Source organism: Symphalangus syndactylus, chromosome 4, assembly GCF_028878055.3.
Source record: "Symphalangus syndactylus isolate Jambi chromosome 4, NHGRI_mSymSyn1-v2.1_pri, whole genome shotgun sequence".
NCBI classification, from domain to species: domain Eukaryota; kingdom Metazoa; phylum Chordata; class Mammalia; order Primates; family Hylobatidae; genus Symphalangus; species Symphalangus syndactylus.
Genome location: NC_072426.2, coordinates 22,821,766 through 22,848,271, shown reverse-complemented (window position 1 = coordinate 22,848,271; position 26,506 = coordinate 22,821,766).

The window sequence follows — 26,506 nt, the reverse complement described above, 5'->3', positions numbered from 1 at the left end:
CTAGTGGTCTATTAATTTTGCTTATCTTTTTAATAACCAACTTTTCATTTTGTTGACCTTTTGTGATTTTTTTGGTTTCAGTTTCATTTAATGCTGCTCTAATCTTTATTATGTCCCTTATGCTACTTTGGATTTGGTTTGCTCTTGTTTTTTTCTAGTTCCTGTGATGTTATGTTAATTTGTGATCTTTCTATTTTTTATGTAGACATTTAATTTTATAAACTTTCCTCCTAATATTGCTTTTGCTGTGTCCCACAGGTTTTGGTACGTTGTGGCTCCACTTCACTCATTTCAAAAAATTTTTTAATTTTTATTTTAATTTCATTTTTGACCAAAAGATCATTGAGGAGAATGTTAATTTCCATGTGTTTGCATAGTTTCAAGAGTTTCTCTTGGTATTGATTCCTAGTTTTATTACACTACGGCCTGAGAAGATATTTGATACAATTTCAATTTTTGAAAATTTATTGAGACTTGTTTTGTGGCCTTACATATGGTCTATTTTGGAGAATGTTCCATATGCCACTTTCACCACACCCATTCACTTAGTACTAGAAGTCCTAGCCAGAGCAATCAGACAAAAGAACAAAATATAAGGCATCCAAATTGGAAAAGAGGAAGCTACATTATCTCCATTATCTCTGTTCATTGACAATATGATCTTGTCTTTTTTTTTTTTTTTTTGAGATGGAGTCTCACTCTGTCACCCAGGCTAGCGTGCAATGGCGCAATCTTAGCTCACTGCAACCTCTGCTTCTTGGGTTCAAGTGATTCTCTTGCCTCAGCCTCCGAAGCAGCTGGGATTACAGGTGCCCACCATCATGCCTGGCTAAATTTTTTATTTTTAGTATTTAGTAGAGATGGGGTTTCACCATGTTGGCCAGGCTGGTCTTGAACTCCTGACCTAGGTGATCTACCTGCCTGGTGTCCCAAAGTGCTGGGATTACAGGTGTAAGTCATCATGCCCAGCCAACAATATGATCTTATAAATAGAAAACCCTAAAGATTTCTCAAAATAAAAACTCTTATATTTGATAAACAAATTTAGTAAAGTTTCAGGATACAAAATCAGCACACAAAAATCAGTAACATTTCTATATATCGATAATGGTCAAGGTGAGAACCAAATCAAGAAGAAAATTCCATTTACAGTAAGTCCAAAAATCCTAGGAATATATTTGACCAAGGAGGTGAAAGGTATCTACAATGAAAACTACAAAACACTGATGAAAAAAATTGCAGGTGACACAAACAAATGGAAAAATCTTCCATGTTCATGGATCTGAAGAATTGTTAAAATGGCCATACTACCCAAAGCAATCTACAGATTAAATACAATTCCTATCAAAATACCAACATAACTTTTCAAAAAATTAGAAAAAATTTATGAATTCTAAAATTCATATAGAACCAAAAAACAGCCTAAATAACAAAAGCAATCCTGGCAAAAAGAACAAAGCTGAAAGCATCACATTATGTGACCTCAAATTATACTAAACGGCTACAGTAGCCAAAACAGCATGATACTGGTCTAAAAATAGACACATAAGATAAATGGAACAGAATAGAAAACCCAGATATAAAGTTGCATATCTATAGCCAACTGATCTTCAAAGAAGTTGACAAAAATATACCCTAAGGAAAGGGCTGGTGGTAGACAAAATGAAGTTGGTGACAGTGGAGATGCAGAGCGGTATCTTTATTTGAGATGTATTTTGGAGGTGATACCAATATTATTTGGTATTTATTGGATTTCAGGGTTTCCAGAAGGAAGTACTAGTAAATCCAATTTATTTATTGGATTTCAGGGTTTACAGAAGGAAGTACTAAGGATAATTTCTGTTTGAAGGGGACTGAGTGATAAGCAAACCATTGCATAGTGTTGATTGATATTAACTGAGATGAGCAACACATATTATTGTCTTAATGTAATTATCTTATTTATGGCTCTTTCTCAGCACAGCTGGGTTTTCAGTCAGCTGAAACATAAATGAAGCACTTAGGAACTTCAGAAAACAGAAGGCCTCACTTCCCAGCATTTTGGTATTGATTAATTGATTGATTGATTGATTGATTGATTAAGGGTCTCACTATGTTAGCCAGGCTGGTCTTGAACTCCTGACCTCAAGGAATCCTCCTGCTTCAGCCTCCTGAGTGGCTAGGATTACAGGAATGAGCCACCATACTCAGCAGTTTGTTTTGACCCTAATAATAGGACACAAGAAATTCTCTCTCTTTCTGCATCTACTCAAACGAGACTTAAACAAGTAAGTCCAGTTTGGGGCCAGAATTTTTTGCAGTAAAAACTAAAAGCTGCTCTTTTCATTTTATTGTTTTCCTCAGACTGTAGTAGGTTAGTCTATGTCTGTCTGAATCTAATTGTGTCCCTAGGGGTTGGACTGAGTGTCTGACTCTGGTTCATAACCCCAGGAAACACACCCACTCCTCAGGTGACACCAACCAGAGCAAATCCAGGGCTTACCCCTCTGCGTGGTATGGAAAATCCATAGAATTTCCTTGGGTCTTACTCAGAAATAGTATGTTCTGTGGTCAGAAAAATGTGGGATGCATGATCTGTACACATGGTGGGATGGACAGGATTGGAATATTCGGTCCATTGGAGCCAGAGGAACCACAGGACTACACAAGAGCAAGGATGCATATGTACCTGCTTTTCCACTTACGGGACTGTTTTCAGTCACCAGAAAATAAATGGATATTTTAAACATATTCACTTCCACTAATTCTTACAAAGCAAACACTTCAAGGTGAAACTCAAGCTTGAATCCAGTCTCTGCTGTGAAGAGAAAGATAACCAAAACTGTTGTGAAGGGACAAGAGGGCTAGACAGAAGTGATGTGGAGTGAGGGGCAAGCACTCTCTTTTGATCCAAACCAGTTGGCATTTGAGATTCTGTCCAGGAAACAATTGGAGAAAACATCAGCCAAGTAACTAAATATGTTTTTCTTGAACTTAAAAAAAATCAAGCACGTTTTGAAACTCTTAGGGGAAGCATTTCTTATCTCTTTTATTAGTAAAGAGTAAAAGGAGGATCAGCTTCATGAGGAAGAAATTAATGCATCAGAGCCCAGACAGAAACCCAGATGCAGACTCAGGATAATCTCATTCTTTGCATGACAAGCATTAAAACGTCATTTACCCGCGAGGTCCTTTTTACCTTCTCCACTGCACTTACCTGAACCAAAATAAAGAAATTATTAGTATTTCTCGTCTCAATCTCATGTAAATGTTTTTGTCTTAGCACGTGTACTTCTGTGTGTGTGTGTTTGCGTGCACGCACATTTATGTACATGTCCCAATAGGTTTGTATGGCAAAGAGCTTTCCAGGGATGTCCAAAATGATCATGAGAGAATGAAATAAAAATTACTTTTTTCTCATCTGGAAAGATTTCTGAGGTCAAATAAATGAGAGTATTTTAATAGAGAGAAATGAAGGAATATTCCAGTCATGGCAAAAAATTTCATGGGGGGTCCTTCACTAGGGTCATGCTTAAATTCAGCATAGTTTAACAAGATAAGAAGATAGAACATAAATATCACTAAAACTTCTTAAACATTTTCTTATCATTTCCCATGTTCTTTAAATATGAGAGTGTACAAGCTCCTATTACATCTGGTTCTTTGGAAACCATGAATAACTTAATAAGCACCAAGTATTACCTATCTGGATTAAATTTTTTAAATACGCACATTTCTTTCTATCTAGATAATGCCCATGGAAACATTCTAAGTATCTTGTTAGAGTAATTTAAATTCTAGTATAGTCTTCAAGTTAGACATTGAAAAATAGGCATACTTCAGCTACACAAATATTTTCTTAGCATTCTTCATGCATCATCTATGTAAGTATTTTCTCAGCAGTCCTCAGGTGTATCTCACAGAAAACTCATATTTATTTCAATTCCTAAGAAATGACAAAAACTTCCTTTCAGACTTTCAAAAATATGGCATTTGGTTGTGCAAATCATGCTCCTACTCATGAAATGTAGCATGACTGAACATTATTTGTCTATGAAATAGGTCTCAAAAATAAGAAAATGCTTTTTAATATAATTTTCTTTGTTAAAATTTCTCAATCCTTTGGATCACAGGCCAATGTTAACTGCAGACTTAAAATTCTCCTTGGGATAAGGGAGCCTGTGTGTCCTCATTTCAACAGTGCCCTAGGACCTGTGTTGAGGAACATTGGGTTTGTAGGTCTTCTAGGGATACTCAGGTATCAATATTTGGAAAACAGCAATTCCTCAGAGTCATCTCTTCTGCCAACACATATAAGCTAATGACATCTTTCCTTGGCCACTTTCTTTGTAATTATGACCTCTTCCAGAATTGGGGCTGATATTAGGCAAATTACACAGTATTGAAAAATTGTTTTTCATTCTCTCTCCACTCTTTTTTCATTCTCCATATTTCTATCTTGGGCTTATTCCAGGAAATACCAGTACCTAAGTTTGGTTTTGGCTGTTCAGAGTCTTGCCTCAGATTCTGCCTGCCTCCCTGAATCATGTAATCAGTATTCTTCAGGAGCTAGCCCAGATTAGGACCCACAAAAATCAATCTGACCAATTAATGTAAGTCATGGTATTAATGATTCACTTCAGAATAACGGGTAATATTAACACTAGGGTGTTTCCTAGAACCACCAAATGAGTCCATTCTGTTGGCTGCCATTCTGCTCATCATAACCAAATCCCACTAGAACATGAATATAAGAGAATAGAACACATGCCACCATTTCTCCTGTCCTGTGTCCATGGCAAACACTTATAACTAATGGACTCTCCTTTCCTAAGGAGTAGAGAAAGCCTCAGAATCCTTTGCAGCACCCTTCTCGAGGTAGCCAATACCAATTTGTATTGGTTACCTATTGCTGTGTTACAAATTACTCTAAAATTTAGTGACCTAAAACAAGTATTTATTATCTTATAATTTCACTGGGTCAGGAATATAAGCATGGCTTAGCTGTCTGCCTCTCCCTCAAGATCAAAGGTCAGCTGGGTTAGAATCTGCTTCTAAGCTCATTCATGTGGCTGTTAGCAGACCTAAAATCTTCATTGGCTGTTGGCCAGGGACATGAGGTCCTTATCACTTGGACCTTGCCATAGAAGAGCTCACAACATGGTTCTTGACTTTCCTTAGAAATGGTAATTAAGACAGAGGGGAGAGTAAGAGGGAGAGAGAGGAGTTCATGGCCTTATTATAGCTTAACCTTAAAGTGACATTCCATCACTTCTGCCATATTTTATTTGTTAGAAGTGAATTACCAGGTCTAGGCCTCATTCAAAGGGAGGGGATTATGTAAGGATGTGAAACTAGAAGGTGAGAATTGTTGGGAGCCATCTCAGGGATGGCTTCCCACATTATTCATCAACCTATTAGATTAGGCATGCATTGTGAAACTCACTTTTTCCACCCTACAAACTATTTGGCGATTAAATAATTTCAACTGAAAGCATGAAAAACAAGTTTAGTAAATGATGAAAAATCTAAAATAATTGTTTTTCTTGAAACTGTTATTTTACATGGATTCATTTCTTTAGCTTGCATTAGTAATGGACTACCTCACTCTGGAAAACAGCAATTTCCTTAGAGTCCCAGAACAGCAATACCAGGTCTATAATTAGATTTCCTCTTATAATATTTATAATTTTTGATTTAAAAATGTAGTAAGTAGCCATTTTGAAAGTTGGTAAAGCCTTGAAAAGTATAAGAAAAATAAACTTTAACTATAATTCTACTATTCATAAATAACTACCTTTAACAGTTTGGCCTATTATTCAAAATTAGCACATAAGTGTGTTCATATTCTACATTTCTTATTTCACATTTGGTTGTGAAAGTTTTAGCACTGACCTGTGGAAAAACAAAACTTGAAATGTTGCATTGTGAAGTGCATGTCAAGATGGGGTATTCATTACAGGCAGATAAATATATACTTGAAGGGAATAGTTGGAAAAAACATTTGGATCGTAACAGTATGGATCTGCAGTGACTTCGTTCCTTGTAAAATCTCTGCAACAACCACAATAATAGTTTAACAATAAATGAATCTCCAAGAGAAGAAAGCATAGTATATTTTCTCTGGTTAACTGGATTGTTATGATAATAGTTAGAAGCCTTTTTTAAGGAAGAAGATACAATTTTTCTTTTGAATTCAACCTCCGGTTACCTCTTTAGTATCTCAGCTAATTACCAGTCAACTGTACATATAAACTGTGTGGATGTGTGAAACTGTACCTAATTACCTAGCTAAGCTACCTATCTACCTGCCAAACCTACCTACTCCTCTAGACCCCCCCGACACCCAGAAAAAGAGATGAGATAATGTACTTGTAAATAACCAGCTCTAGTCTCTGTGTCTCCTTGAAATTTCACTGTCTTGCCCCTGGGTCCAATCAGAGAAATGCTGCCACAAAATAGCAACTCTCTAATGGATTTTGAAAAGCAAAGCACAATTTAACTGATACAAGGTACAACTAAGTTCATTGTGGCATCAGGTAGCATAAGAAATACCTGAATAGCTAAGCAGGGAAAAAGAGCAGAGGTGGGAAGTCCAAATTAATTACTAAACACCAGAAGTTTGGGTACCTGCCGTAAAAAACCTAGAAACACTATCCATTGACCTCAGTGACAAGGCATTGGCTGATTTTCTGGGGTATAATTGAGCCTCAAATAATGGTTGTACTACACAACTAATGAAGCCTGCAGAAGGTGGGTATCAAATGTTTCCTAGACAGAAGGCAATTGTCAATTCCACTTTCTGCATGCTATACTGATCGACACTCTATAGAGAGTTTCACTATCTAGCAGCTCCCCTTAGGGCTGCTAAGATGGAGTCCATTCAAAGAACAGATTCACATGTGTTATTGTATCTGTAGGGCGGGGACCTGCAAAATTGGCCCCAGCCACTCTCCTAGTCACACAAGACCTCTGATGGTCCACATACAACTAAACAGGATCTTTGCACCAAAAACAACTTCAAAGAATGTATACCAAAAATGAGGCAAATGACATATAATTCAGGAAACATTGTAAACATAAAAGGCATATAATTTTAGAAATATTGTCATGTATATCTTTTAATTTTACTTATTATTTTATATTGATAACCAAAAATTCATTAAGCTTTTGGTGCTATTTAGTTTGGATAAATAATAAGGCATCTTTTGAATGTTATTCCTTATAACAAATGTAACTCATAGAACACACAGCCACATTTATCAAACCTAAATAAGCACTGGCTTTATTTGAGTTTAAAAGAGTTTAAACAAAGTACTCTTTTACTACATCTGTACTAAGACCCAGGTCACCAAAGTAGAGTTAAATTGTTTAAATGTTGGTGGATCACTGTGGAAGCACAAATTCTGCATTAGAATAGCAATACGGAAAAGCTGCTATGAGAATCAGGCCAGTGCCTATATAGATTGTTCTCTCTCTCTTCCTCTTTCTCTCTCTCTCCCTCTTAGGAATGGCTCATAATGAATGAGCTTTTTATGGAGGAAGAAAGTGGTTTTTGTGATGAAGCTAATAAGGTATAATGTCCACGTGATTTGTAGGTCATATACAGTAAGCTCATTAATTCAGAATTAACCAATCAATTAAGCCATGAGGGCTATGAATGACCCGATGGAAATAGAAGATAATTATTCTGTGACACCTAGATTAAAAAACACACTCACCTGAAATACTGAGGTATTAAGTCACACATTTTAGTCTTTTTCAAGAACACATATACTGTCTCAATTCCCCAGCTCAATTTACACATGTGGAACACAATTCTAAATAACATTTGCACAGAATGTGACTTATACCATGGTTGACCCGGGATTCATAACCAGACTCACCTATTGGCTGAAGGGAATATTCTGAGCTTTGTCAAGTTTAATAAAAGGGCTTTAGTGGTGGTCAATGTATTTATTTTCCCAAATTAGATAAACTCACTTTTCATACCAAAAACTATTTCACTTATTTACAATCCCTGAATAATGATGAATTTTTATATTCTAAAATGTTAGTAGGTTAACTAAATAGTCCTGATAGCTAGAAGTGGGAGGAAGCAAAGAAAGGGAGGGTAATTAAATGTTGTAAATATCTCCTCTGTGCCAAATACTGGGGAAGAAGCTCTTATATATGATCCCATTTAATCATTACAATACCACCACAAGGTAGGAACTATAATTTCAGTTTTACAGATGAAGGAACTGAGGCTTGGGAAGCTACATAATTTGTCCCAATATGCAACTTGTAAATGTTAGAGCTGGAATTCTAATCGTATCTGTTTGATTCTAAATCCCTTGTTCATACCACTATACCCTCCTGCCTCTCACTTCCTCTATGTCACACACTCTCCTTGTTGGTTAAGTTCAGCTCGTTAGTATAGGGTCAGTGGAAATAGATTTGTCTCTATTCCTACAAAACAGTGAGATATGGGTAAAAAGCCTGTTACAAATAACTCTAAGTCATAACAGACTAACAAAAAAAATATATATGAAATTATCACAATGACAAATTTTCCTTTCAGACTACTTGACAAACAATATATCCTAGAAAAAAAGAGACCACAACACTTGGAAACTAATTATCCAAATGTTGAACAGCTGACTATAAATCAAAGAAATTGGACATAACAAAAAATGAAACATCTTTAAGAGGTTTTTAGTGCTTTCCGAAAGATTCCAAATGTTGCTCAGATGTACAGTGACCCACTTCCACTGGTGAAAAAGCTAATATCACCTAACCAAGGACATAGCAAAGAAAGAAATAAAAATATCAGATTCAAATCTATCCAAAGTTGTGGCTTTCAATTCTAGGTAATCAGTAGACTGAATAGTCTTGATGATAGTTCAGGCCAGGAGCTGGAAAACTTCCTATAAAGGGCCAAATAGCAAATATATTAGGCTTTGTGAGCTACCTGTTCTATATGGAAACTATTAAGCTGTGGCCCTGTAGCATGAAAGCAGACATAGACAATGCATAAACAAAGGAGGGTGGCTGCGTTCCAATAAAACTTTATTTACAAAATATAGGTGAGCCATAGTTGGCCACAGGTTATAGTTTGCTGACCTCTGGCTTAGGCTATACTTCTTGCCTAGAGTGGGCATGGAGGAGATTCGCTTGAGTTAATGTCATTTACAAGACAATAGGCTACTGATGAGAAGGGAAGGAGCCAACATGAGGCTGGAAGGAAGATTATGGCATTGTAGTGATGCTAAAGTTAACAGGAAGGTCAGTCTCTTCAGAGAATCTGAAGGGAACTATGTAAATCTTACATGGACTGAAGAAAGAAGAAGGTGACTCCTCTAATTTAAGGAATTCATTTTCCCCATTAGCAAAATGAAAGGCTGAAGTAGACCAATGGGTTCAAGAAACCTTTCTTCAAATTAAGTATTGTGGAGTCCCAGTATATAAAAGACATTAATCCACTATCAGTCTGATTAAAGCTTTAATAGGGGAAGCTTTATCTCACAAGATTGATCCTGAGTCAATTAAAACTCCCAAATCTCTCCCCAGGAAATCTGGACACCACAGAGTGTAGGTCAACAAATATAAAGGCTCTTTCTAATTGTGACATTCTGACGTTCTATGATTATGTGATCTTTGTTCCTGCTTTTAAGTTATATCTACATATACCTTAAATATATACATAAAATATTCCTATTTTAAGATGTCATTATCTTTTGAGGGTATTTTCAGAGCAAATATATGTTAATCACTAGATTTCCCGAGAAGTAACTCAGCTGGTTAAATTTAACACAGTGTTACTCTCTCTGTGTACAAAAAAATGCCCATATTTGCTCAATTATTCAAGCAAATTTTCTAGAAATTTAAAATAACACAATCCAATAGGCCTGGTCTAGGTGTCTGTGTGAACTGATTAAATTTCAGATTTCACTCGTTTAGGCCTTGTCTTTGTCTGCTTGGCTGCCATAATAAAATACCATAAATGGGGTGGCTTAAATAAGAAAAATTTATTTTCTGACAGTTCTGGAAGCCGGGAGTCCAAGGTCAAGATCCCAGTATAATCAGTGTCTGGTGAGGGCTCTTTTCCTGGCTTGTTGATACCACCTTTTCACAGTTTCCTCACATGGCAGTGCGTATGGGAGAGGGAGAGAGAGAAAACTCTCTGGTATCTCTTCTTGTAAGGGCACTAATTTTGTCATGAGGGTGAAGTTTTCATGACCTTATCCAAACCTAATAATCTCCCAAAGGCCCCATCTTCAAATACCATCATATTAGGGGTTAGAGCTTCAACATGTGAATTTGGAGGGAGACACAACTCAGTTCACAGCAGATTTACAGGTTACAAAGAGAAGGTCTGAGGGGAAAAAAGAGATCACTTTCAACAATTGGTGTTGAGGAAAGAGATATTAGTTTTTCTCCCAAGGTGTTTACAGAAACCAGAAAATAGAATATTATCTTTTGCTTATCTCTATCTAGCTTACCATATGTTAAAACAATTTTGCTATCTTTATTATTTTTAACTCATTGAATTATTTCCTTCTGGTCAGACATTCGGGATAAGTTGTTTTTAGGTAACATTACTTGAAAGGCCAAAATAAAAATTAGATGTTGGAAATGTCACTGCTATGCTTGGAATGGACACATTAATAGGAAACATCTTCAATTTCAAAAAAAATTATAAATATTATTTTAATTGACAAATCATAATTGTATATACTCATGAGATATAATGTGATGTTCTGATATATGTATACAATGTGGAATGATTAAGATGGATATATTAATTAGCTTCATTTATACTTTAATTTCTTTTTGATTGACTAAATATAGGAAGACCTAGTGAGGTATTTTTTCCTCCAAAATTACAGATTTGAATCGTGGCTCTAATGTTCTGCTTCAAGCAACAAGTATCTTGATTATGTAGGTGTTTTGCAGAAGTTTCCCTTATATACTACTGGAAATTGAGTTATTTCTCCGAGACTGGAAAACAGACTGACTCCAGGTTTTATAGAAGGGAAACACTGCCCAGGTAGCAATTGACTTCGGGTTTTCATCAGAGGTGGAAATTATCCTGCTAATAAGTTTTTATCTTTGGTGAATGCCTTGCTCCAGTTTCTAGCACAACACTGGGTACCAAAAAAAAAGCAATCGGTATAGGCTTACCAGGGTTTTATTGTCGGGATAAAGTCTCTGATCTGAGACTCAGGACCACGTGGGAAGATAATACACAGAAACACTGGGTGGGTTGTTATAGCAATTGTTTTGTGACTAGAATAAGTTTGCTTCTCCAAGGATAGTTCTGGTTGTTTTTCAAAAAGAGAGAGGTAGTGGGGGGTGGGGAGGGAGGAGAAAAAGAGAGAGAGAGAGAGGCCATTTTGACCATATTTTGTCACAGATAGCTATGGCACTTTCTGCAGCAGTTCCTTTGATATTTCATTCCCACAACACTAATAATAAAGCTTTCTTATTCTTCTTTTAAAACCTCACAATGCATAATGCATAGTCACTGCAATTATTTCAAGAGATAGCATGTACTTGCATTTACCCCATTTTATCACCCACCTGAGGACACTATATTTCCTGTTAGTGGTGGTGAACTTGATGCTATTATGTGTAATTTCTTCTAGATGAGCTTTAGCACTTAACTTTCTGCTTCAAAGTATTGAGTTATGCTTAAAGCAAGCCTGGCTTCTATACAGAGATTTCCCACAGCAGAGAATTCAAGTCTAATTAAAACACGTCACTTCCCCATCAATATTTTCTCTGTACCCAAATAGTGTCTTAAGAGGTAGACAGGTATCAGATCGAGTCTGGAAATAATTTTTAGATTTTGAGTAGGCATTAATAATGACATCAACTTACAGAAACATAACAATAGTATGAGTGAACTAAAAATAATTCATAGAATAATGATTTTTTAAGTTGGAATTTAGGACTTTTTGTCTCTCTGCTTCATTGCACTTTCATAATCCCCTTTGAGTTCTTCCTCTTATGTTGAAAACAGATATGTGAATGTAAAAGATATTTTTTGGAATTTAGTGCCAACCACATGCCTACCATGTGCCCATATATTAGACAAGTTATGTAGTTTATTTCTAGTCCTCACAACTCCAAGAAAAAAGTATTACAGATATGCATTCCCTTATTCAAAACCCTTGGAGGCAGATGTATTCCAGAATTCAGAATTGTTTGAATTTTTAAAGATAATAAGGTGCATATACAGCATGTTCTGTAACCAAATAGGATCTGGTGTAGCATTTCAGAGGCAAATAAAAAAATATTTGCTCTGAAATATAAAAGTTGTCAAAGTGAGATTAAAAAAAAACCAGCAGCAAAAATGGCTTCATATCAGATTTTTTCACCAAAAACACTTGATACACATTTGCAAAAAGTAAAAAAAGAATTTTGCAGGTTTTTTTGATTTTGTATTTGTGAATTAAAAATTGTAGATGAGAGAGATTAAATAACTTGCTCAAAGTTATGCAGCCATCTTAAACACAAGAAATATACATGGAAATGTTTGAACAGCCAGAATACAGTGGGATTGGACTCAAACTTGGGACCATTTGTCTCAAAAGTCTATGTTCTAATAGATGAAAAGAATAAGGCATGCCAAATGACCTTGGGGAAGGAAACACAGAAAAAAATAGGGATCAGACAAGAGAAGGAATGGTAGGTAACTCTAACATGAGCTCTCCAAAGTAGGCAGAGAGATAATGAAAGCAGCCATCAGAAAGAGAAGGACTATGACCTGAATGGGAAGAAGAGAATATGGTGCTGAAGCTCAATGTACTCACATGGAAAAGATGAGAACAAGCGGATTCCGAACAGACTGCAGTGTGGCATAAACCTGCCCATTGTACAAAAACGATTTCCAATTGCCATAGCTCCTGGCTATTTATTAAAATATATTTAAACAATGCCTACCATGTGTCAAGCACTGGGGATAAAGCCATGAAAAAGATTGGCATGTCTCTGCACTTCTGGCCCCAATAATTATTAGTTGTGTGACCTTAGCAAAGTTATTCAACCACTCTATGCAGCAATCAGTTCATTTGTAAAATAAAGGTAATAATATCTACATCACAGATATTAAATGGTGAGAATTAAATTGTATAGTGCATGTAAAGAGCTTAACACAGTGCCTAGCACAAAAGATACATAGTATACCTTTTAGTATACTATAATAGTATAGGTATACCTTTGGTAAAGTATAATAGTCCATATTATTATAGGTATTTTATTCTTCAAGACAACTGGCTTCTCCAACAAGAGGAAAACAATACACATTCTGAGAATATGTGCAGATAACAAATCAGAGTACAAAGTACCAAATTCTGGACAAATGTAATTGCTGTTCAATCAGCAACCCTGGTGAGTTTGCTCTATTTTTGGCTTCAACACTAACTTGTTGTGCTACCGTGAACGAGTCATTAATAACATCTGCTTCCCCTTCTGTGAATTGTCTTCTGCTCTTTAACTCAAGGGTATTAAAGGAGGCTTTGGGGATAAATGAAGGAGAAATTATTGCTCCAGCTAATATGCTGCTCCAAAGAGAACTCTTTTGAACTTGTTGATTAGAAGATAGGAGAGGTCCACAGAGAAAGAAAGAAAGCTTTTCTTGCATGCTTATACCTGAATGAATTCCAACTGTATGGATGACCAGTGTAAGCAGAAGGATTCTGAATAACATTGCTTTTCTCAATTCTGCCGTAAATACTCATTGAAAAATGCTGTGGTCATTTGAATAAAATGTTATTCTCTCTCAAGCCCAAAATTTAAGACTTGCTAAGAGAACTGATCTATTGCAGTTGCTTTTATAATATAGATTTATAATCCAAATGACAGTCATTTGTTTCTGGCAACAGTCGGCTGCTCAGGGGTTATCAATAATATGTTTTATTGACAATCACTTTCTCAGAAAACCACCAATTGCGCTTTGCCTACCTAAATGATGGAGTCGTGCACAGGAAAAGAGTCAAGACCTAGGGTATATCCAATGCCTTGGGTGAACAATTTGGAAAGTAGCTGAAAGGAGATAATTAATTGGAGGTACAATGTTTACTTATATATTTGCTGTAAATTATTAGATGTAGAGAATCTATGTTTAAACCTCAAGCAGAAAGCAGCCATCTTAAACACAAGAAATATACATGGAAATGTTTGAATCATATAACTGTGGCACCCTATGATCTATGGGATACAATTCCTAAGGTTTTAGGGCAATAACCAAGGAGCACAAAACATTCTCATTTGTTTAGAATGGAAAACTAAAGTCATGCAACAATAGCTTAGTGAATAGACCTAACACCTCCCCTCCAATTATAGATACTCTAGGTCAGAATTTTCTCATCTTCCAATCATTCTCCAGTTTTATTTAACCACCTGCAGTTTAAAGAAAACCCTGCTGAGAATTGTTTTAGTCTTTGTCATTTTGTTCACTTTGCATAGAACACTTTCTTCATTCTTCCTTCTCTTGATGTCCTGGTTAACTCATACTTTCTGTCTCAGATTATTTGCCACTCTGGGAAAGCTTCCATGTCCTCCTAAGTGCCTCTCTCTTGTGCTCACATAGCACTTCTTCCTCTGCATGGTAAAATTGTCTCTACTTGTCTGTATCTTCCACTTGACAAAAAGAAAATTGAAGAGAGAGGCTTAGTCATAGTTACAGTTGAGTTCTGAGAGTCTATCACAGTGCTAGCCATGTAACAGACACTTAGTACTTATCTGCAGGATAGTGACTGAATAAATAAATGAGGCTACTTGGATAAAATAAATCAAAGGGCTGTTAATTTTCTAGTTTATTGTATCAATGTATATCAACACCACAACAAAAACTTAGAATGGGCAATATTAAGAATTAATGCTTAAGGAGTTTATAGCCATCCAGAGAGCTGGAGGCTCTAGACCATTGTGAGATTCTAACTCTAGTTCAGAGTTTAAGTATGGCTATAACCTCAGTGATAGAAAAACATGTCTTGGCAGCTTATGGGTGGTTTTGTTGATGAAAATGAATAGAATGAGAAATGGAAATCTCATTAAACTTGAAAGTATTTTTAGCTGGAGAACATTGACATTAGACTGTCAGAAAACCAAATGGAAGTAAATTATGATGAACAGTAAATATGTTAGTGAAAATGGTCAAGTGGGATCATGACTCAAAGAAGTGCCTACAATTTTTGCCCAATCACAGCCTGGTCGCCCAGCAACCACTCTATGGGAGTTGCATGCATGATGACATATTAGATCCTAATCTCAGAAGTAGATTGACAAGCCGAACCATTAAGTCTTGCAGTCTGGCCTGGGTTAGTTCTATCACCTTATTAAATTCTGAATAAAACTCAACCTCTGCCTACACAAAAGGTAAGGTCTGTCAAAAGAGTACACAATTGCCATGGGTACCCTGAAAATCCTTGGATGTCTTTAGAATTGAATAATTTAATATGTATACAAATTGGATTGCCTGTGTGCCATCCTAGACCCTTTCTGTTGTACCAGATGGTATATCAGTAATAGAAGGTAAAACCTAGGCTTGTTCCAGGAGACAGAGAAAGAAGATATATGTTTTCCATGCAATTTGAGTTTCATCTTCCTTCTGACTTCTCACTTTTACTACCTAATCCAAAATAAAAAGAAAACAGCAAACTGTAAAGCCAATATTTCTATTAATATTTTCTATTAATAGGAGAAAAGAACACCTTGACAGAAAATAGACAAAAGGACATCAACAAATCTAGATACAAAATGAGAAAACAAATGAATAAGTGAATGCATAAAATCAAGTTAACACTTGTTAAAGATTAACATATGCCAGACATTCTTATATGTACTTGGGTTAATACACTGTTTACTCATATGACTTAGTTTTATGAGATAGATACTATTAATATCATCTCCAACTTTCAGGTAAAAATAAAATAAAGCACAGAACATTTAAGTAATTTTCTACAAGTTAAATATCTAGTAAGTGCCAAAATCTGGATTCTAACCAGGCTGCATGACTCCAAAGACTCCATTCTCAACTATGCAATACGTCTTTCAAGAAGAAACGAAGGAGTCAATAAACATATCAAAAGTGCTTCTATCACTAGTAATCAAAGAATTACAAATCAAACCAAACAAATGGCAAGCTATTATTCACCAATTCACCTATTATTTCAAACAATAATAAAATTCAGTGTAGCATTTAATGTAGGAAATTGCTATTTTACTCCCAATTTTTTGTTTAATGGTTATCACCATGGAATGACAAAAAATTGGAAGTGTAATGGTTATTCTCTATATTAATCAGCTATATGTACACTTTGAGTGAATAATAGAGTTTTTGTATTTTTTTCTTGGATCCTATGTACTATGCATTAGGTGACTTTGAAAAACATACCCTTTGACCTACTCTAAGAGGTATTTCTAAAGAAATAATGAGAATCTCAGGCAATCATAAACATTAAAAAATATTCACTAAAACATCATTTAGCATTGTAAAAAATTGAAAGTAATCCCAAAATTGGGAGATGGTTATGTAACTATTAAAGAATATCTAAACAATTAATAATGAAATAAAAAAACACTGTAACAAGAAGAAATTAGCATAATGTGAAGCTGTGTGTATTTAATGACTCCAATATAATATATCCCCACATATACAAATATTTTCTACAGAAAGAGACAAAGAGAGGAGGAAAGAGAGAAAAAGAAGTTTTCTATGAAATATATTAACCACGATTACTTTGTTTTGGATGATATAATTATTTGTTTTTATTCTTAAATTTTATATATAAAATTTTGTATATATTATTTATAATGCAAAATAATTTAAAAAATTAAAATTTGTGCTACCCCCTAATTATTCTCTTTGAACCTGACTTAGATGATCAGCCAGAAAGCTAATCTAGAGATGAATTATCCTCAATTGTTAATGCTATCCAGTGGCTCAATATGTTTACTACTCTCATTTAATATTTTAGTTAAAATAAATGTCTTCAACTTCTTAAAGCAGAGGAGAGAATGTTTTAAAAATCCTTAAAATTAAAATAAATTCTTAAAGCAACATAGTGCTTTATGGTTTACAAAATCCTTTCCCAGGAAATACAAAACTCATTTGACCCAAAAACAACTTTTGAGGAGGCAAGTTATAATATTAAAAGTTAAGAAAATAAGCAGAGTTCACTGTTAGATGCCTGAGGCCACATTCATCTTCTTTATATCCAGCATTGAACTAAGCAAATGAGAAGTTTGCCTAGCCAGGATCACACTTTTCATTAAGCTATCAGAATAATCATGTGGTCATTCTGTGAGGGATACAACAGAGAGGGAGAATTTCCACCTTTCTGATGTAGAAAAGCAGCATAGAGCACATAAGCTTTCACATAGACTACTCTTGGGATTATATGCATAGCCACCTGATCACTACATGACCTTTGAAAGTTACTTAAATCTTCTAAGCCTTAGTCTTCTCGTCTGTAAAACAAGAATAATAACGCTCACATCTATAATGCTATAATAAAGATTAAATAAGATAAGATATGTAATATGCGCTTGGTGCCACGTGAAATCATGCATAGCAGTTATTGCTCAGTCTGCCTCCTACTTCCATCCCACTCACCACCTCACTGATGCCTAGGCACAGCCTTAATTTAAGCCTGCCCTTTTTCCTTCTGTATTCAAGAGGGCACTGAGTTAAGCACCATTCCGCGAAGAAGTAAAATAAAAAACAATTGGTATAAATCTTTAAAATGCCCATTTTCTCTGGGTATCTTATAGCTCTATACATTTGCTGAAAAGTGTTCTAACTAATATAACCCATTAAATCTCTTTTGATGGTAAAAATAAGAAGCTATTTAAATAATGTATCATTCAGTCATATGCTCAGCTTAGAGACTTTTAACTGAATAAAATGTAATTTTGGCTGTATGCGACCAAGGCCTTTTTAAATCTTTCATTTTTATTATTTTCTTTTTAAATATAGAACATTTGGCTTGAAGACATGCAACAGGAAAATGCACATATATTTTATCTTGTCACTCAGAGGGCTTTATCCTAAGTCTGAAAGCTTTTGGCTAGAGTGCAAAAACACTAGAGACCCATGTTGAATAGCAAGAGAAACTGAAAGGATTTCAACTCATCTGTGGTTCCAGTAGCTGGCAGGAGGTACCTTTCTGAACTGATTTTTCAAATGCATATAAGTCATTAACCTTGCAGGTTTTTAACTTTTCCAGTAGAGTATTAGTAAACCTTCTGAAAAAATGAGACTTTTGAAAAATCTTAAGTCATTTAGATTCTCACCCTAAAAGAGGAGAGTCTAGAGACATTGATAGCAGTCTTAATGGAATAAGGGTTCCCAAATAAACTTTGGATATAAGGCCAATTCTTAACTACTTGTATGAATAAAGAGGAGAGACCCAGGAAAGGCCTCATTTGAGCAACATCCTACCACAAAACTCTTGCCAGCAAGTTCCAAAACTGGGCTCTTTTGGTTTCCTCATCCCTTCCCACATCCCCACATCTGCTAGCCTTGTATGTAGTGGGAATGCTTAAATGAGATATTTATGTCAAATAACTACAAGGAGAGGCCAAGGGGTGATTAATAGCTCAAAAGAACCAATCATTTAATGGCCAAATGCCACTAAATCAGAGTACCTGTGGTCAGCATGGCTGGTTAAAGCCCTGTGATGCCTTGTCCTGGTTCATTCAAACTAAAATGATTCTAAATTATAAAGTTAAATGTGATAAAGTTCAGCAATATTCTCATTTTGTCCTTCATGATCATTTTTTTCTTTTCATTTGAGATATCTAATATTAAATGATAAACATATACTTTTTCTCATTTATTTTGTGGATGTCCTTGCTGGTGCCCTCAGTGTAAGTTTGGTCTACATGTTGGATTATCAAGTACTGAAAAAAATTATTATTTTTCAAGACTTCAGTTGTACTAACTGTGTTCTAGGGAAACAAATTTTTGTGATTTATAAACAATTTGTTGTGTTTTTTTCTCTTATTTGTTCTTCACATCTCAGAGCATTGAATAATAGTGCTGTGAACTTACATTAAATATTTTATATAAAAGCATATAAAATATACAATATTGTCTTACTCCATTTTGTGCTGATAGAACACCTGAGACTGGGTAACTTATAACAAACAAGTTATTGGCTCACAGTTTTGGAGACTGGGAAGTCTAAAATCAATGTACTGGCATCTTGTGAGGGCCTTCTTGCTGCATCATCACATGGCAGAAGATGTGAGGGTGACAGCAAGAAAAAAACAGCCTCACCCTTTTATAATGGCACCAATCCAACTTTTAAGACAAGAGTCTTCATGGCCTAATCACCTCTTAAAAATTCTACTTCTTAACTACTGTCACAATGGCAGTTACATTTCAACATAGGTTTTGAAATGGACAAATATTCAAACCATAGTAAATATTATACAAAATGTTGATTTCTTTTCCTTTTGGTGTCGTTGATTGTATTTCTTGCATAATGAGGAGAGTTTTGAAAAGTTGCATGATTGCCCAATATCAGTCAGTAGAAGAGACAGAATCAGATCCCAGATGACCTTTCTAATGCCCTGAAAGTGTCTTTTCCACTATACCACCCAGTCTTCCAGAACCATGTGCCTTAACTTTGTGGCGACTGAGTTAAACAAGTAACTGCACTGGTTGCAAAGAATACAACCAGTCTCTGAGGTGTATTTATGCTGAGATAGCTATAAAAGAGCTTCATTCCATTAACTTAACTACCAAAATTAGTTATATTTACTCATAAATACAAATATAAATGTGTGATTATTAAATGAAATATTGCTGAGTTTCCCAGCCAGAATAATCACTTTTTAATGTTGGAAAATACTCTCTTCTTGCTTTTATCTGAACTCTCAGCCACTTTCTGGCTGAGAAATCTTTTGCTATTCAATTAGTCTAAAGATTTGAGGTGAGAGAAGATAAAAAGGAAATCAGAATTTTTTGCTGGCTGCTTCTTTCTACACCTTATATCTTCCCTGATAAAATGCTTAAATAGGAAAAGGACACAGTAGGGGGACAATGACAAGAGTATGCAGGAAGAAAAAGAATAAAATGTATATCTTAAACATTATCCAGCCATAAATATGTATAGATAGATAGATAGTTATAAAAATCAGCAAAAAATAATACTACAGCAGGAATATGAGTTGAAAATTTTCACACGAAAAAATAAAAATATAAAATATGTCTCATTTATATTTTCAAAATAATCAATTTCACTAGTAATTACATAAATATAAACAATTTTTGGACTTGTACTTGCAAAGATTAAAAAGTGTGATAATATCTTGCATTGAAGAGAGTACGAGGACACTCCTGTTAGCAGACTCCTCAAGGAGACTGAAAAGTCTGTTTGAAAAGCCTTCAAAATTTTCCTATACAAATTTTCATTTTTATAAATGTACCTATTGAAAAATAATCATAGAAATCGACAAAGATGTTTTTTAGAGATGTTTATTATGAAAACGTGAATGTTCGGCAATAGGGAATTGGTTTAAATAGGGGCTGCAGCATGTAATGATTTTTTTTCTTTTCAGTTTTAGAAGTAATGCTGATGAGTTAAAATAGAGGTAGATAAAATAGTATTAGATTCTACCCTTGAATATTTATATACCTATAAAAAATCTGACATGCCATATAATTTGAATGGTGGTTATTTCTGGAAGTTCATTTTGGAGATTGTTTTATTTTCTTCTTTAATTTTTAAATTTTTCTTTTTAGTAATTTCTGAGTACATGTCACTTTCATAATTAGATATGTATTATGTATTATAGTTATTTCCATTTTTGATAGAAAAATATTGAAGGAAAGAGAAGATGAAAGGAGGGAGAGGAAAGTATTCCTGATAAAATTGGAGTGACATCACCTAAGCCAAAGTTTTTGTCAGCAAACAGTGTTGATGGGAGGAAATGATCATTTGCATAAACAAGAAACTCTTCAAAGGGACTTTGTCCTTCAGCTCCCCTAAAGTTCTTCTCTGTGCCTAAAGTCTATTGGCCAGGGGCTAACATATCATAAATACATTATTCCCACCTCTTACCAATTTTCCTGGTCTTTCTTCTTCAGGCCTTCCCACAGGGTCCCAATCCCAGTTCCCTTTATGAACTTAAATTCACAAAATTGCATATTGCTTCTCTCCATGATTCTTGTTCCAGGTTCATAGCTTTCTTACCTGCCAAAAGGCATGTATTTGATCTCTGCTAAATAGCAATTGATACCAATGACCTGATACATTAACTAACACTCAATAAATATTTTTTGAGCAAACATTTCATTATAAGGAACCATGCTAGGTGCTTTGAGGAGAAAAATAAACAAATAGCCAGCCTGATTTTTATACCCAGGTTTGGGAGACTGTAAATAAAATAGGGACAACTAAATAATGCTAGAGATTTAAAAAGCTAACAACAACAATGGAACCTAATGTCTGTTGCATTATGTGTTTTGGGAATTAGTGCAATGTATGTTTAAAGAATCAATGGTGTCAGATGAGCTGAGTATTTGGAGTCCATAAGACCTGAGTTTGAGATTCAGATCTTCCACTTTCTCTATCAAAGTCCTTTCATTCCTCTGGGTCTGTTTCTTCATCAATACAATGGATTCTATAATATTAATGGCTTTTTCATAGGATTGAAAGAGATTAAAAATTTACAAAATATTGCATCCATGAATGTATAGTTATGATTAATGTCCTTCAATATGCTCCCTCACATTATTATTCTCCATGTGATAGGCCACTTGGTCTTCTCCCTGCCCTGGGAAGAGTACTGGGATAAAAGCCAGACATAAACAACAATTGAGTCACAAAAGCAGCCACACAGCAAGACAGAATGTCAGATGCCATCACTGTCCCCTGAACCTTGCAAGATAACGAGTCAGTTCTCTGAATTGTAAACCAAAAATAAAATTCTAAGCCTCTCCAAGCATCTGACTAGATTCCTCCTTTTGGCAAAAGCATTCCAAAACTAACCTGAAAAACTAGTTCAGGACATGATGGTAAGAGGGATGTCAGACATGCCTCATTATATCCTCCTCCTTTTGGAATTACTGATAGAAGAGATTCTTTAAGTCTGATAAGAAATATTTACAATCTATTCTTTCTGAAGCCTGCTACCTGGAGGCTTCACCTACATGATAAAATCTGTCTTCATAAACCCTTATCTTAACCCAGACATTTCTAAGTCTTTAGAAAAGCAAGTAAGAAAGAAAAGTTGCTAATATTCAGCTAATATGTCTATTTAATAGGCAGTAAAATGCAGTAGTGTCATTTTCCATGAGTCAAAAATATTCATTAAAACTGTTGATTTATAATCATTCTGCAGTAATATTAGTTAGAATATTTGACCAACGAAAATGACAATGTTTATAAAATGATGTTATGGTACTCCTAGAAAAAAAATTCCCAGTTTGAAGACTTATATAAAGGATATAGATTTGATCATAAAACTAAGAATCTGGCTCATATTGCAAAACTACTTTACATTCAAGTATTACCAAAATGGAAAAGGACTTAGGTCACTAAAAGAAAATCCCTCTGATCATAAGACCTGCCATGACCACACTAAATTCAAACACTCAAGACTAGTTGATTTGGCTTTAGAAATCTTATCTGGTAAAATAAATATAAGCCTGGGATATACAGCATATTAAGTCAGATTTAGTCATTCATATCTTAGATTAAATTAATTTGTCAGATCTTTTCTTAAATACAGAAAAATTTTGGATGACTGATGTTCGCTGTAATTCTGTTAGGAAGACTGAGAATAAAGATGGGTGCAAAAACATCCTCCAGTCTTTACTGAGTGGCTTTGGGATAGAAATACTTCACTAATCAGTCCAGCTGGTATTCTAAGGATTTCTCAGATCTTTTCTATGGCTATGCCAGCTCCAAACCTCTTGTTCCATCTGTGGGAAGGGGAGTCATAGGAGAAGTCTGAGGATTACATGCCTTTTCAATCCACTAAGCCAGGTCAGGTGCTGAGAGTATCCCATTTGCTTTCTCTGGGTTCAATACCCTGAAATGCTTGAGTTTGTGTGTCTTCTTCCAATCCCACAGAGTCAAATAGGCTGTCAGAGACTTGCACTGGGCATCTGGTTACATTTGTGGAGCCAACAGGAGAGGTAAAATGAGGCTCACAGGGCACTTGAGATGACCATGAGCCAGCTGGGGGTACATTTAGAGGCAAGGAGTCCTATATGTCTTGTGGGTAGGCTTCCTGATTGTCTGAGGAGCAAAGTAGTTAGGTCCAGGGCTTTTCTTCCTTGCTGCCAGACTCTCCTCAGCACTCAGCCCTGACAACCACCTCAGTATTCTGAGTGGGGTGAGAAAGAAGTGAACTTCTTGGTCAGCATCTCATCCTGCTAAGGTAGCTAGGCACTTACTCACTACACTCTCACATTCTTTCAGAAATAAATAACCAACTAAGGGGGTTCTCTCCCCCAGCCATGGCAGTTAGCTGTGCTGCCTTGAAGTGGGGGTGCTTTGCCCTCTTCATGTATCTATTCTCAAACTTTTGGCTCCAACTGTTCTGTGCAGGAGACATGCGAGGGGAGAAGAAAAGGCACACACACCATACCTTTAAGGGTAAACAAGCTTTATCCCACGTAAATGGCAATGCAGATATAATAAGCAAATGATACAATAAGGAAATTATATAATAAGCAAATTGCAATGGGAAGGGGAGAAGGGAAAAGAGATATATATATGTGTGTGTGTATATGTGTGTGTGTGTGTGTGTGTGTATATATATATATATATATATTTACATTCACCAGACTATGGAGGATTCACCATCAGACTAGGGAGCAACAGCCTGGGCTCCAAAGGTGGACACCACACTCAACAGGCTATGGAGGATTCACCACCAGACTGGGAAGCAACCGCCTGGGCTCCAGAGTTGTACACTGCACTCACCAGACTATGGAGGATTCACCACCAAATGGGAAGCAACAGCCTGGGGTCCAGAGTCGGCCACTGGTCCATGCACAGACAAGTAGAGGTCTCATGAAGCTTCAGTGCAGTCTGGCAACCTAGCTCTTTTTGTAACGAGTTATTTGGCATGAGGCCCAGTCATGAGGGCCCTTCACGACTGGGCTCAAGGAACACAAAATGGTCAACTTGTTTTTGCGATTGTCTGTTGCTTTTCAATAACTAACATATAGGAATAGATTGAAATAGATACTTGTCTGGAACAATGCTGGATCAATGTCTCAAGGGGCTCATACAACTCATTCTGGGACTTGGTGACCATTGTTTGTGTCCATGTTCAGTTGAGTTCCAATTTAATATTTTACTTTTCCTCCACACCAACACAGTGCTGGAACTTCTCCACTAGACTCTTAGACTCCCACAAGGACACTCTCTTTCATGGATAGCAGTCAAAATCAATCCTTCTATAGGTGAGGGGGATGACCATAGAAAGCGCCTATTCTGCTATCTTACTAATATCACTGTCCTCATCTCTTTTTTCTAATTGGCTTATTTAGACCACTTGATTTTAATGTAAAACTTGGTATTTTAAGGCTGACATCTTACTTTTTGTTTTCTGTTTATTTCTGTTTTATATTTCTTTTTTCCTGCTTTTCATAGATTGATAATTTTTGTATTCCCATTTGATTTATTTAATGTATATTTAGGTGAATATCCTTTTGTAGCTTTTTTAGTAGTTACTCTAGGTATTAATTTATATATACAAAACTTATCATAGTCTATGATGTCAATATTTTATCAGTTTGAGTAAAGTATGAAAAATTATCCCTTTTACCTTTTGTACTCTTTACTCCTTACCCTGTTTAATATTTATAAAATAATTGTCTTATATATTTCCTCTACATACATCGAGAACGACATTAAAAGGTAATGGGACGTTACAGTCAAAGTGCTAAAAGAAAAATAAAAAGAACTACCAAACAAGACTACTTTATCCAGCAAAGTTGTCCTTCAGAAACCAGAGGAGATGAAGACTTTCCCAGACAAACAACAGATTAGGGAGTTCAACACCACTAGAATTGCCACACAAAAATGTGTATGGCACCAGTGGGTTCTTGGTCTCACTGACTTCAAGAATGAAGCTGTGGACCCTTGGGGTGAGTGTTACAGTTCTTAAAGATGGTGTGTCCAGAGTTTGTTCCTTCAGATGTGTCCAGAGTTTCTTCCTTCCGGTGGGTTTCTGGTCTCGCTGACTTCAAGAGTGAAGCGGCAGACCTTCGCACTGAGTGTTACAGCTCTTAAAGTTGGCGCTTCTGGAGTTGTTTGTTCCTCCTAGTGGGTTCACAGTCTCGCTGACTTCAGGAGTGAAGCCACAGACCTTCACAGTGAGTGTTACAGCTCATAAATGTAGTGCAGACCCAAAGAGTGAGCAGCAGCAAGATTTACTGTGGAAGAGTGAAATAAAAAGCTTCCATACTGTGGAAGGGGACCCAAGCAGGTTGCCACTGCTGGCTCTGGTGGCCAGCTTTTATTCCCTTAGTTGGCCCCGCCCACATCCTGCTGATTGGTCCATTTTACAGAGTAGTGATTGGTCCAATTTACAGATCGCTGATAGGTCCGTTTTTACAGAGTGTTGGCTGGCACGTTTACAATCTTTAGCTAGACAAAAAAGTTCTCCAAGTCCCCACCTGACCAAGAAGCCCAGCGGGCTTCACCTCTCAAAAATGCCAAAGGAAAAATTTTAAGCTTTAATTGAAAGGATGTTAATTGGTAACATATGGGCAAAAACTGGAAGCATTCCCTTTGAAAATTGGCACAAGACAGGGATGCCCTCTCTCACCACTCCTATTCAACATAGTGCTGGAAGTTCTGGCCAGAGCAATCAGGCAGGGGAAGAAAATAAAGGGTATTCAATTAGGAAAAGAGGAAGTCAAATTGTCCCTTTTTGCAGATGACATGATTGTATATCTAGAAAACCCCACTGCCTCAGCCCAAAATCTCCTTAAGCTGATTAGCAACTTCAGCAAAGTCTCAGGATACAAAATCAATGTACAAAAATCACAAGCATTCTTGTACACCAATCACAGACAAACAGAGAGCCAAATCATGAGTGAACTCCCATTCATAATTGCTTCAAAGAGAATAAAATACCTAGGAATCCAACTTATGAGGGATGTGAAGGACCTCTTCAAGGAGAACTACAAACCACTGCTCAATGAAATAAAAGAGGATACAAACAAATGGAAGAACATTCCATGCTCATGGGTTGGAAGAATCAATATCGTGAAAATGGCCATACTGCCCAAGGTAATTTATAGATTCAATGCCATCCCCATCAAGCTACCAATGACTTTCTTCACAGAATTGGAAAAAACTACTTTAAAGTTCATATGGAACCAAAAAAGAGCCCGCATCGCCAAGTCAATCCTAAGCCAAAAGAACAAAGCTGGAGGCATCATGCTACCTGACTTCAAATTATACTACAAGGCTACAGTAACCAAAACAGCATGGTACTGATACCACAATAGAGACATAGATCAATGGAACAGAACAGAGTCCTCAGAAATGATGCCGCA